This window comes from Nycticebus coucang, chromosome 6 (assembly GCF_027406575.1).
Source record: "Nycticebus coucang isolate mNycCou1 chromosome 6, mNycCou1.pri, whole genome shotgun sequence".
NCBI lineage: Eukaryota > Metazoa > Chordata > Mammalia > Primates > Lorisidae > Nycticebus > Nycticebus coucang.
Genome location: NC_069785.1, coordinates 93692294 through 93705690, shown reverse-complemented (window position 1 = coordinate 93705690; position 13397 = coordinate 93692294). Strand labels below are relative to the sequence as shown.

General features: G+C 41.8%; 1 protein-coding gene and 1 non-coding gene across 4 annotated transcripts in view; both read left to right on the top strand.

Moving 5' to 3' along the window:
• SPOCK3 (SPARC (osteonectin), cwcv and kazal like domains proteoglycan 3) overlaps positions 1–13397 on the top strand; it is a 527638-nt gene that overhangs the window by 99302 nt on the left and 414939 nt on the right. The window lies entirely within an intron of this gene.
• On the top strand, positions 2568–2671 carry LOC128589382 (U6 spliceosomal RNA). The gene has a single exon (XR_008380974.1). It is a non-coding gene; the product is annotated as a U6 spliceosomal RNA (small nuclear RNA).

Here is a 13397-nt window from a genome sequence, read left to right as displayed (position 1 = left end):
TATTTCACTGATGAAAATCTCAAGTTATTATTTTTGATCTATGTACTTTCTATTAAAAAAGGTAAGACTAAGAATTTTTTTGTTCTAACATACACCAAATTTTGAAATTGAACATTTTATATTTTTTAGATTTTTGAAATCTTTACTATATCTTGAATACAAATGTGTATCAAGCTTCAATGTAGGTCATTTTCAATATATGCATTATTAGGCGTTGGAGATAAATGATAAGATGAATGGCCTTTTCATTGTTCATGCAGGCATCGTTGTATTAAATTGAGGAAAAGTCAAATTCATGAGTAAGAATTAAGTACATACTTATTATACATAAATAAATACATATATATTTTTGAGGGAAGAACAGCATCTTAAAAGTATATTCTTATGTTCTGCTCACAAGTAGTAATTCAAAGTCAATGCTGGAATTAATCATTTCACTTTATGGATCTGTAACTCTAAATAGAACTGGGAATAAGGTATTAAATATTGCTGACCAGAGCACTAAGAAAAAGTCAGAAAAAGGAAATCAATCCCCTACCCTCTACCCACCTCCCCCCTCCCTCCCCTCCCTTTCCCCCTTCCCCCTATTCTTGGGTTGTAACTGGGTTATAGCTTTCATATGAAAACCCTAAATTAGTTTCATAGTAGGGCTGAGTACATTGGGTACTTTTTCTTCCATTCTTGAGATACTTTACTAAGAAGAATATGTTCCAGCTCCATCCATGTAAACATGAAAGAGGTAAAGTCTCCATCTTTCTTTAAGGCTGCATAATAGTCCATGGTGTACATAAACCACAATTTATTAATCCATTTGTGGATCAATGGGCACTTGGGCTTTTTCCATGACTTAGCAATTATGAATAGGGCTGCAATAAACATTCTGGTACAGATATCTTTGTTACGATGTGATTTTTTGTCTTCTGGGTATATGCCCAGTAGAGGGAATACAGGATTGAATGGCAGATCTATTTTTAAATCTCTAAGTGTTCTCCATATCTCTTTCCAAAAGGAATGTTTTAATTTGCATTCCCACCAGCACTGAAAAAGTGTTCTCTTTTCTCCACATCTGCGCCAACATCTCTGGTCTTGGGATTTTGTGATACAGGCTAGTCTCACTAGGGTTAGATGATATCCCAAAGTAGTTTTGATTTGCATTTCTCTGATGATTAAAGATGATGAGCATTTTTTCATATGTCTAAAGGCTGCACACCTGTCTTCTTCAGAGAAGTTTCTCTTCAAATCCCTTGCCCAGCCTGCGATGGGATCCCTTGTTCTTTTCTTGCTAATGCATTTGAGTTCTTTGTGGATTCTGGTTATTAAACTTTTGTCGGAGATATAACCTGCAAATATCTTCTCCCATTCTGAGGGCTGTTTGCTTGCTTTACTTACTGTATTCTTGGCTGTGCAGAAGCTTTTTAGTTTGATCAAGTCCCAGTAGCCTCATAAAATACTCGCCCAGACCAATTTCTTCAAGGGTTTTCCCTGCACTCTCCTCTAGTGTTTTTATAGTTTCATGTCTTAAGCTTAAATCTTTAATCCAGTGAGAGTCTGTGGGTCCAGTTTCAGTCTTCTGCAGGTTGCCAGCCAGTTCACCCAGCACCATTTGTTAAATAGGGAATCTTCCCAACTGAATGTTTTTAATTGGCTTGTCAAAGATTAAATAATGGTAAGTAGCTGGATTCATCACTTGGTTCTCTATTCTGTTCCAGACATCTACTTCTCTGTTTTTGCACCAATACCATGCTGTTTTGATCACTATCAATTTGTGGTATAGTCTGAGGTCTGGTAGCGTAATTCCTCCTGCTTTGTTTTTATTTCTGAGTAATGTTTTGGCTATTTAAGGTATTTTTCTGATTCCATATAAGTCGAAGTATTATTTTTTCAAGATCTTTAAAGTATGACAGTGGAGCTTTAATAGGGATTGCGTTGAAATTATATATTGCTTTGGGTAGTATGGACATTTTAACAATGTTGATTCTTCCCAGCCATGAGCATGGTATGTTTTTTGATTTGTTAACATTTTCAGCTATTTCTTTTTTTAGAGTTTCATAGTTCTCTTTATAGAGATCTTTCACGTCCTTTGTTAGATAAATTCCCAAGTATTTCATCTTCTTTGGCACTACTGTAAATGGGATAAAGTCCTTAACTGTTTTTTCAACTTGGTAAATGTGGAATGTAAGTGTCTTGGCACAGTAATTGAGAGAATGCCAGGAAGGCTATGTTAACCAGTGGGATGAAAGTGTGTCAGACAGTCTGTGAAGCCAGTGAATGATGCCTCATGATCATATCAATGTACACAGCTGTGATTTAACCAATAAATAAATAAATAAATAAATGAAATCAAGAAGTAATCCAAATTACTACCGTAAACTTGCTTCACAGTTATCTTTTCATGCTCCTTTTAAGGAAATACAGTATAATGAAGCAATGCAGGTAATAGAACAATTGAAGGACTGTATGCAACAACATAAAAATGTTTTAAGTAATGACAAAGAAAACTTTTAAATACTTTGAGTACCTTTCATAATCTTTGAAACATTTTTTGATTTTAAAAAAGAAATTACTACTTGCTTTGGCAGCACAAATACTAAAATTGGAATGATACAGAACAGATTAGCATGGCCCCTGCACAAGGATGACAATGCAAATTCGTGAAGCGTTTCATATTTTAAAAAAAATTAAATTTTTTGATTCATAAGTGAAATCAGAAATTCTTGGGCCATACCTGTAGCTCAAGGAGAAATTCTTGGGCAATACCTGCTGGCCCCATATACCAGGGTTGGTGGGTTCAAGCCCAGCCCCAGCCAAAGCTGCAAAAAAAAAAAAAAAAAAAAAAAAATAAATAAATAAAAGAAAAGAAAAGAAAAGAAATTCTTAATGTGACAGTCATATCTATTAAAACTATAATATGAATAATTATCTAGACTGAATTCTCATGGTGTTAAGATGACATACAGAAGTAAAAATAATAACAAATGCCTATTAAATTGAGAGATGAGGCTATTAATATTGTACTCCTCACCATTTCCCCCTTGTGGGCCCTTACCTTCTTCTTGGTTTCTATCTTCAGGGAAATGTGTAGGTTATCAAAGTTACAAGGCAAAGCATGGTAAATAGAGCACACACAGTAATATTGATTTTTATGCTAATTGACAGCTCTTTTTCCCTGATCAGATGAGATCGGGTGTGTTCAGGGTGGTATGGCTGTAGACGACAGCTCTTTTTCATTGTAATTTATTTCACTACTAATAGTTTTATGTAAATATGCCAATTTATCTTAGTTTTAAACAGATGTGAAAATTTTAGACATTGCCTTAACTAAGAGCACAAAAGCTAATAGGAATGTCTCATCAAATAGCATGTCCAGTTGCTTACCTATTATCTGGCAGCACATACCACAGGCATCATTTAGAAGCCAAGGAAAAGCAAAGCAAGCTACTAATGTCTGAGTTTGTTAACACTGAGCTAACACTGAGTTAACACAGCATAACTCCTGTGATTAAAAACTAAACAGAATTTACTTCACTTCTCTCAAATCAGGCAGCCCCCAGCTGTAAGCTTGAACTTGGTAATCAGGCTCTGTTCTTAAAGTTGTTTACCTGCTTTAGAAAGAATAGTGGTGGACAGTGTACTAGTTTTCTACCGCTGTGTAACACACTGCCTTAAACTTAAGGGGCATAAGGGAGCACAAATTTATTGTATTATGTCTGGAAGGAGAAGTCTGAACAGGTGTTATGGGTCTAATGTCAAAGGATGACCCAGCGGAGCAGCCACTCCTTGCCTCTTCTGTGTCCCCTGGGCCCTGGTCAAGCACTCTGACCCCTGCTGCCACTGGCAGAGTTTTCACTCTGACCCTCAGACCTCCCTCCTAAAAGGACCCCTCTGATTACCTTGGGCCCCACCTGGATAAGTCCAGCTACACTTTCTCATTTAAGACCATTGACTTCATCACTTTTACAAAATTCATTTGCATTGCAATGCGTGATATTCTGGGGTTAAGATGTCAATATCATTGAGAGGCCAATATTTTGCCTACCACACACCATAACAAAAATTCTGATGTAAAAATAATGTTTGGTCACTGTAGTGTGGCCTCAGTGGTAGCACCAAAAAAAGCACACTCATGTCAGAACCTGGAATCTGGGACAGTTACCTTATTTGGAAGAAAGGATCTTTGCAGATGACATCCAGGATCTTGAGATGCACAGGCCTTCCTGGATCATCCATATGGAACCCAGGATCAATGGCCGGTGTATTTGTAAAAGAGCAACAGAGGAGAAGCACACAAAAGAGGAGAAAACGTAAACATGGAAGCAGAGACTGGAGCAAAATTGCCACTAGCCAAGAAATGCCAAGGTTTGTGGGCAGATGCGTCAAACTTGGATGGAGGCTCAGAACAGATCCCATGCCTACCCCCACCCACTGCAGGCCTCTGCCCACACCTTAATTTCTGACTTCCTGGCCTCCAGAACTATGAAAGAATGCATTTCTGTAATTTTCGCCTCCCTAGCTTTTGGTAATTTATTACTGTGATCACAGGAAAATAATACAGTCTCTAAATTTAAAAGTTATTCAGAAACATACCTCAAAATGCTAGGAGTTGTTCAAAAGATTAATAGAAATAACTTTTGATAGTTACACACTTCATAGACTGTAATTTTATAATCTTGAAGACTTTAGTATGTTAAGATACAGTTTGAAAAACTATATAAAATTTTATATCTAGAGATATAATTTGTCAGTGATAGAGATTGAAAGATAAACATTTGATCACTGATATGAAACGTTGCAGGGGTTGAATGGGTTTTATAGCATTACATATTTATTATATTTCTGTTGTTGATGGATTCAGCTAAGTAATAGTATAAATTATTTGTGTTCATATTAGTTGAATTAAAATAATTTGTAAGAAAAGGAATAGACTGAAAATGACATCCTTTATCCCTGGTGCCAATTTGGAAATGTTTGAATAAATTTATATATGATGTCTCTTTAAAAGGATGTTTGATAACAGAGTGTGCGAGTTCTTTATTGGTATGATTACATACGTTTCTCAGTTTTCATAAATTTTCTTGGACGGTTGCTAGAAAAAGATGTAAGATTAAATGTTAATTCCCAAGCACCATTAAAATTTGCCAAGGAGACACGTATATACTAACAGTTTAATATTAAATATTATAAAAATACAAATATGGAATAGATTTTTGTCAGTTTTTTAGATTGATAGTACTTATATTTTCCGATTGGTTTTTGTCATGTTTCTTGTTGTATCTTCTGTATGAATTTTATTTTTTATTTATGGATCTAATATTGGGTGATGTGTAAATTGCTTTCAACTAAGAAGAGAGAGATGGTGTGGAGGACGGTGAAAGCCACGTGCAGAGTGTCTAAAGCAGAGTGCGCCTCTGTGATCAGAGAGGCGCAGGGAGGAGGACTCGTGTCTGAGCCACGCCGGGTTTGTAAAGCCACCATTCAGCATGTGTTCGTGTCTCCTGGTGAACTCATATTTTATTTTCAAATGTTGTTTTTAAATTTTATTTTTGTTAGAATTATGGGTAAGTTTTACTTTTTAAAAATTTATTTTTAATAACCTAATTCCAGTGTGATGAAGAAAGTGGCAAAACTTTAGCCACAAACTCCAAAGATGAAGTAATCCTGGTCCTGTCCTCCTGTGAGATCTTGTGTCTGTCTCGGGGTGTGTGTGCGCATGGATAGACAATTTAGGAAGATTTGAAAAATATCCTGAACCTTATAATTACTTTATAGTTAAGAATTTAGACCATAAGCTCATCACAGTTTGTCAGTACCTTTGCTCACCTTTACTTTGAGAGCCTTGAACTGTGCATCACGTCAATATGCTTGCTTAATGAAAATGTGTATCAGTAACATCTGTAAGCTATTTATTAATAGTATTCGTATTTACTTCTGGAATTAAAACATCTTTTAATCAAGGATCAAATTTTATTATTTTGATAGCTATTATAATAGTGACCTGTTTATTACACAGGATTCTATAATTCAGTCCTTTATTTATAATTTTTATATTTTGGTTGAATATAGGACAAAATTGATTTTATGTAGCTTTTCAGTAAGGAAATTGCTAATCAGACCTTGTAAATGACTAAATGTCTTGATGGACTAGGAGGATTTTTTTAAGCTTTTTTTTTTTAAGATAATACTGATTTTACACAGATGAATATGTTTAGTTGCAAATTGATGGTAGAAAGAACTAAGTATAAAAATATTAAAATTAATGCCCCTGTTTATTTGAAGTTGTACAAATGTCTCACTGGGTCAAAATTTTGGTCATTGGTGTGAGCCCTCAGAAATGTTCAGGCACCATATCTGGTTGTTCAACATATTTACTCTGTATTGATGTGGCCTCTTATCTCTCAGAGCCTGTGTTACTCAGAAGATACGTAAGATAAGTATTTATCTAGTAAATTAAGAAATCTCCTGAATTTTGTTATCTGATTTAAGTACATTTAAATGTGATAGTTAAAAATTAAAACAGTCTACTATTTTAAAAACATTTAATTGACATCAATTTAAGAAAAGATGCTTGGAAATATGCCTTGTCTTTATATTGTTAACTTCAGAGGTCATTGAAACATCCCCTCATTTGGGAAGGTCAGTGGAGAATAACCTGAAAACCGTACAGTGGAGCTCATGAAATGTCAGCACAAGTTTAAATAATATATGCCCTACCCTTTTATGCAGCTGCAGACTGGCAGTTTCCCTTTTTCCATTATAGCAAATTTGTGTTTTTAGTTTGTAGTGAAGTCTAGACTTCTAAATTCATGTCTTCTCAAGTCCCTGCATCTACATGTGTTTGTTGACTTCATATTCTATGATCAGAGTCGCCTTCTATGCCTTAACTGTCATATTTTTAAAAATGTCATTATGCTTGGAACAACAAGGAAAGGAAAGAAATACTGCATTTGAGGAAAAAAAAACAACACACAGAGAAATGAGTGCTTGCATTTACAAATGGAATAGACCAAAAAGTATGTAAGCGAGACAGGTTTATCCCCCCCATTCAAGGTTGGACAGGGGACCCCAGTTTCCCTAGGCTTGGGCAAGTTCCTGAAGGGAACACCCTGACCTTTTGCCCTGAGCTGGAGGGACTACATTCATTCCTTTGTCAATAACACTCATTAACAATGAAAACATGTTTCTATTTGCCAAGTCCTGGCCAAGTGTAATTCCCAAGACCCAATACCCCTAGATAAAGAGCCCAACCAACTGGGAGTAGAGACTCCCCAGTTAGTTTAGTTCTTTTCCCCCTTCTGGAAGCTCTGGTGCTTTTTACTTCTTCTGTATTCCTTTCTAACTTCTGATAAAAAATTTCATCTTACCACTGATCTGTGGTCCATGTTGTACCCACTGCCACCTGTAAGAAAAACTCGGACCCCACTTCAGGTATAAATCAGATGGCGATTTATTATGCCTGCACTGGGGGCTGTGCTGGAAAGGCAAACGGCCCCAACATGAGGATCAGGCTGACTTTTATACCGTTTTTTTGCTATGCAAGCAAGCAACAACAGAAGCAGAACGTGGCAGTTAGCTAGGAGCAGGGTTACCATCGGGGGCAGTAGGGTGGTGGACAGCATGGCGGTTGGCACAGGAATAGCTTGGGAAACTCAGTAGCTTTGGAAACTTTGCTTGAGTAAGCCTTCACCATTGTTTTACCTATGACTAGGAGGCTTTGGGAACTCAGGGAACTTCCTTATTCTATTCTGAAACCTGTTCCTGGATTTTGCCGGGGTGGGGGGTGGGGGTGGGTGGGTAGTGTTGAGACAAGCGGGGACTCAGACTGAGATAGTTAGGGGCCTTTAGGGTTTTTTTTGCTGGGTTGGTTATTACATTCCCCACTGGTCTTTTTGGGAATCAAATCCTTGATTCATCTGTATCGTTGGGGAGTGGTTGATAACCGGTATGCAGTACCATTAATTTTATACTCTGGAGTCTCTGTTGTGTAAATGCTATGAGGTGGTCGAGGATGATAGGGCCACATGTTATTCCTATTAGGAGCAGTAAGAGCGGCCCAGCAGTAGCTGACACAAGGTAGATAGCCATGGGGACCAGTTAAATAGCGTTTCATACCAATTACTGGCTTGTTTCCATAACTCCTCCTGCTCACGTAGGTTTTTTCTAACCAGGGCTAAGCTGTCGCTTATGACTCCAGAGTGGTTGGTGTAGAAGCAATATGCTTCTCCTAGGGCCATACATAACCCTCCCTGTTTTAAAAATAGTAAATCTAAGCCTCTTATATTTCGAAGAACTACTTCTGCTAGTGAGTTTAATGATTTCTCCAAATGTGCAATGGATTTTTCTAAGTTTTGGAGATCTGAATCTATTTGGGTTGTGAGGGCCCTGATGTTTGGGCTGAGGGGTCTGGTTGCTAAGGCTGTGGCGCTCATGGTGGTGGATCCTGCCAGCCCTATGCCTACCAATAAGGGTACCAGGATGGGGGCTCTAGTCCATCTGTGCAACCCAATTAGGTGCTGCCACGGACTCTTGAGGCTGCAGTGCAGCCTATGCAGCCCAATTCTGGGTTTCCCCTTCCTCTGAACCATCCTTCGTACCTGAATACAGAGCTGGTAAAGCTGTGGTCGAGTAGGGTGCAGAGGTCAAAAACGAAAGCTGGTTGAATGTCTGTTGCCCAGGTACGGGGCAATTTCTGAGCCCTCTTTGGTGTAGGAGAGAATCCAATTGTGGGGAGTCAGTTGGTGCTGGTTGTACTACCCTCCTCTGCTGGTACCTTGGCTGACGCTGACATGGAACAGGCAGGTGAAGATGAGAAGGGAGATCTGCATAGCCAAAGTTTGAGGCAGTCTTTGGTGGGCTCAAGGCCTCAGGTTGAAGGGATGTTGTCCTCGGTGGCCTTCTTTATGTGAGTATAGTGGAGCCATGGTTTCTTTCACCCGACTTTTATAGCTGTTGGTGTAGTTAAAATAACAGGATAAGGACCTTCCCATCGGGGAGTTAAGGTTTCTGAGTTATGTCTTTTTACTGAAGCCCAAACTCTTGGTTGGAGGTTGTGGAGTTGCTCCAACAAGGGGGTACTGGTGGGCACAGATGCAGGTGGCTGGATGGCATCTCAGAGGTCCAAACGTAGTTCATGCAGGGCCTGTAATGAGCTCAAATATTTCTGGTTATGAATAGGAGTTAACAGTTCAGTCAGTTTAGAGATTATGGGGGGTGGGGTACCATGTAATATCTCAAATGGTGTTAGTCCTTGGAAGTAAGGTGTGCATTGGGACCGTAAAAGAGCGAAGGGGAGTACGTCTGCCCAGTTACTGCCAGTTTCTGTGTGTAATTTGGTTAAGGTTTCCTTTAATGTTTTATTCATTCTTTCTATCTGCCCTGAAATTTGGGGCCTATAAGCACAATGTAACTTCCATGTAATTTTTAATGCAGCTGCCAGGTTTTTGGAGACCTGGGCATTAAAGGCTAGGCCGTTGTCGGACCCCAGGGTGAGAGGTAATCCAAATTGGGGATAATGTCAGTGAGAAGGTGTTTTACCACTGTTAGGGCCATTTCCTTTTTACAAGAGATTGCTTCCAGCCATCCTGAGAAGATATCAATGAAAGCTAAAAGGTATTTATAGCCATAACACCCTGGTTTGATTTCTGTGAAGTCAAGCTCCCAATGTTCTCTGGGATTTGTGCCCCAGAGGCATGACCCCATGTGGTGTGGGACACAGCTGTGTTTACCTTGTTGCATGGGAGGCATCTGATGGCTGCATTTTTAGTCCATTTATGGAGATTAGGGATGTATAGAGGCTTGGTTATGAGTTGGCTAAGTTTTGAGACCCAGAGATGGGTTCCCTGGTGTAGCTGGTCAATAAGTTGCCGTCGTAATGTTTCCAGGAGAAATGGGCGGCCATCTGGGCATATGAGCCAGTCCCGGGGGCCTGTCATATAATCCAGGTGTTTGTCTTCCTCCTTGTCTGTTTCTGAGTAGACCGGTGAGGATGGCAAGAGGTGGTCCCGTAAGATGGGGAGGATGTGAAGGGGCCCCTCTGGTCTTAGGGCGATTGCCTTGGCCGTTTGGTTGGCCAGTGTGTTTCCCTTTGCAATGGGTGTGTCTGTTCCTTGGTGTCCACACAAATGTATTATGGCGAGGTCGGCAGCGAAATCGCTTCTAGCAGGGAAAGGATTTCTTCCTTGTTTTTAACGTCCTTTCCCCCAGAAGTAAGGAGTCCCCTCTCCTTTTACAGGGCCCTGTGGATATGGGCTACGGCAAATGTGTACTGGCTATCTGTGTAAATATTAGCTGCTTTTCCTCTGGCTAGTTTCAAGGCTTGTGTCAGAGCAATAAGCTCTGCTTTCTGAGTGGATATCCCGTGTCCCAATGCCTGTTCCCAGAGGACTTCCATAAAAGATGTAACTGCTTCCCTGGCTACGTGTTTACCTTCATGAACGTAACTGCTGCCGTCTGTGAACAGGTCAAGGTTGGTGGACCAGTGGGGTGTGTCCTTTAAGTCCTCTCATAGACAGGAAAGAGAGTCCAATATGTTTAAGCAGTCATGAATGGGCCATATCAGATCATTGTTTGGCACGGGAGTGGCTGGGTTCAAGATAGCTGTCTTGAGGAATGTTACTCAGGGTGGATCAAGGAGTAATACCTAGTACTGAGTGACACAGGAGTTGGAGATCCATCGGTCCGGGGGACTCTGAAAGAGAGTCTATGGTGTGGCTCCTGACCACCTGTAGGTCCTGACCTAGAGTCACCTTCTTTGCTTCTCTGACGAGTTCAGCCGTAGCAACGACAGCCCACATACACTCTGGCCATCCTGAGGCAACTGGATCTAGGTGCTTGGAGAGGTAGGTGACAGGTCTCTTCCAGGGGCCTAGAGTTTGGGTTAAGACTTCCTTTGCCATGCCCTTAGTCTCAGCTAGGAAGTGTTGGAAGAGTTGGAAGGGCTTGGTAATGTCAGGCAGGGCCTGGGCAGGAGTGGATACAAGAGCATGTTTAAGCTGGTTAAAAGCATTTAGCTTATCCTGGCCCCATTGGAGGGGCTTATTGCCTCCCCCTGTGCTAGTGTACAGGGGTTTGGCTATTTCTGCAAAACCCAGGATCCACAAACGGCAGTATGTGACCACCCCTAGAAAACACGTACTTGCCTTTTGGTGGTCGGTGGGGGAACATGGAGGATGGCCTCAATCCGGCTCTAGGAAAGGGCACATCGGCCTCCCTGTAGCTCATACCCCAGGTAGGTGGAGACCGTGGTACATAGCTGTGCTTTTTTGGCAGAGATGTGGTATCCCAGTTTCTCCAGTTCTCGGAGGAAGTCTATGGTGGCATGCTCGCACTCTGATTCCATCTCAGAAGCTAACAGGAAGTCATCAACATGTTGCAGAAGGGAGACCTCCTGGTGGGTACCCCAAAACAGGAGGAGGTCTCTGCTTAGGGCCTCATCAAATAAACTAGGGGAGTTTTTGAAGCTCTGGGTCTGCAAGTCCAAGTCAACTGCCCAGTTTGTCTGCTCTCCGGATCTACGCATTCAAAGGCAAAAATGGGCTGGCTGACAGGAGACAGAGGGATTGTGAAGAAGGCATCTTTCAAGTCAAGGACTGATTACCAAGTTCTGGAAGGGGGGATTAGGCTGAGCCAAGGTAGGGGTTTGGAACAGTGGGGTGGATTGTGTCAGTTCAGGCGTTCACTTCTTGTAGGTTCTGGACAGGACGGTAGTTATTAGTACCAGGCTTTTTAACAGGGAGAAGGGGAGTGTTCCAGGCTGGTTTGCAAGGGACTAATATGCCTGCTTCCTGAAGCTGGGTGATGTGTACTGCAATACCTGTCCTGGCCTCCCAGGATATGGGGTATTGGTGATCTCGGACCTGAGTGGCTCTACTGGAGACCTGCACTACCACTGGAGGTTGGTGGCTTGCCAGTCCTGGAGGGTTGTCCGCAGCCCATACCAGTGGGATTAGTGACCTCCAAGTGCGGAGGCGTTCATCCTGAGTGGAAGTTTTGTCGAGTCCTTTGAAGAACAGATATTCATCACTGAGAGGGGCGGATTTTAGGATAGAATACGGGCAGGGCTGTCAGATACCGACAGGATGGCTCCAGCCTGTCCAAAGATACGGAGGCACAGAGTTTTTACAGCAGGTCTCGCCCCAGCAGGGGGTATGGGCAGTCGGCATGACCAAAAAGAAATGGGTGATGGTACCCTTACCCAGGTCAGTTATGTGGGCCTGGTTCCAAGGGATGGCCTGGGGCTCCCTGGTAGCACCCACAATCATTGCTTTTTGTTTTGAAACTGGTCCTTGGGGTGTTTTTAAAACTGAAAATGTGGCACCTGTGTCCTCCAGGAAATCTATGGGTTGGCCCCAATCTTTAGGATTACCGTGGGCTCCTGGGGGCCTAAGGTTTAGGAGCCCTGACACCCTCAGTCTTTGGTTTTCCCAATGAGGATTTTAGGCCTCTGTGACTTGGCTGCCTTTTGGGGGCATTTATTCTTCTAGCATCACATCTCTTTGCAATAGGCACATTGAGTTTACTTTAAAGGGGACCTATGTTCTCTGCCTCGTGGAGCTCCCAGAACTAGGGAATGATCCTGGAGGGCAGCTATAATAACTTTAGCTCTCTGTTTAGTAGCTGTATGTCTGCGGCTTCTTGGTTGTTAAAAACCCACAGAGCTATATCCACCAACTCACTGAAATTTTTTTCCCTCAAAACCTTCTAGTTTCTGCAATTTCTTCTGAATGTCAGGGGCCAACTGTGTGACAAAAGCCACGTTTATGGCCCGACAGTTGTCAGTGGCCTCTGGATTAATAGGCGAGTAAGTTCTACAGGCCTCCAATAGCCTTTCTGAGAAAACCACATGGCTTTCATTGGGTCCCTGAATGACTTCACTAACCTTAGACAGATTGCTTGGCCTCTTAGCGGCTGCCTGGAGGCCCTTCATGAACATCTGGTGGTACTCAAGTAGAGCTCTCCTACCTTCATCCGAGTTGGGGTCCCATGAGGGTCAGGTATTCAGGAAACAGGCATTGAGAGGAGCCGCATCTATGGTAGGCTGTCCGTCCGGCCCTTCAACTGCCTTTTGCACTGCCCTCAAGATGTGTTCGCGCTCTTCAGAGGTAAACAGGACCAGCGAGAGTTGTTGACAATCATCCCAAGTGGGCTGGTGGGTGAAAAAGATAGTTTCAAGGAGGGAAATTAGCCCTTGAGGTTTTTCTGAAAAAGGGGGGTTTGGGGTTTTCCAATTGTACAGATCACTAGTACAGGAGGGGGCATATACCATGAATGGCTGTCCCCCTAGAGCTGGAGTGGGGGCTGACTCAGGGGAAAGATGGGGGCTGCTGTAGAAGGAGACCCCAGTCCCTGCTGAATAGACGTGGAGTCTGGACTGGAGGGCTGGTATGCAGTTCTCCCCCTAGTCT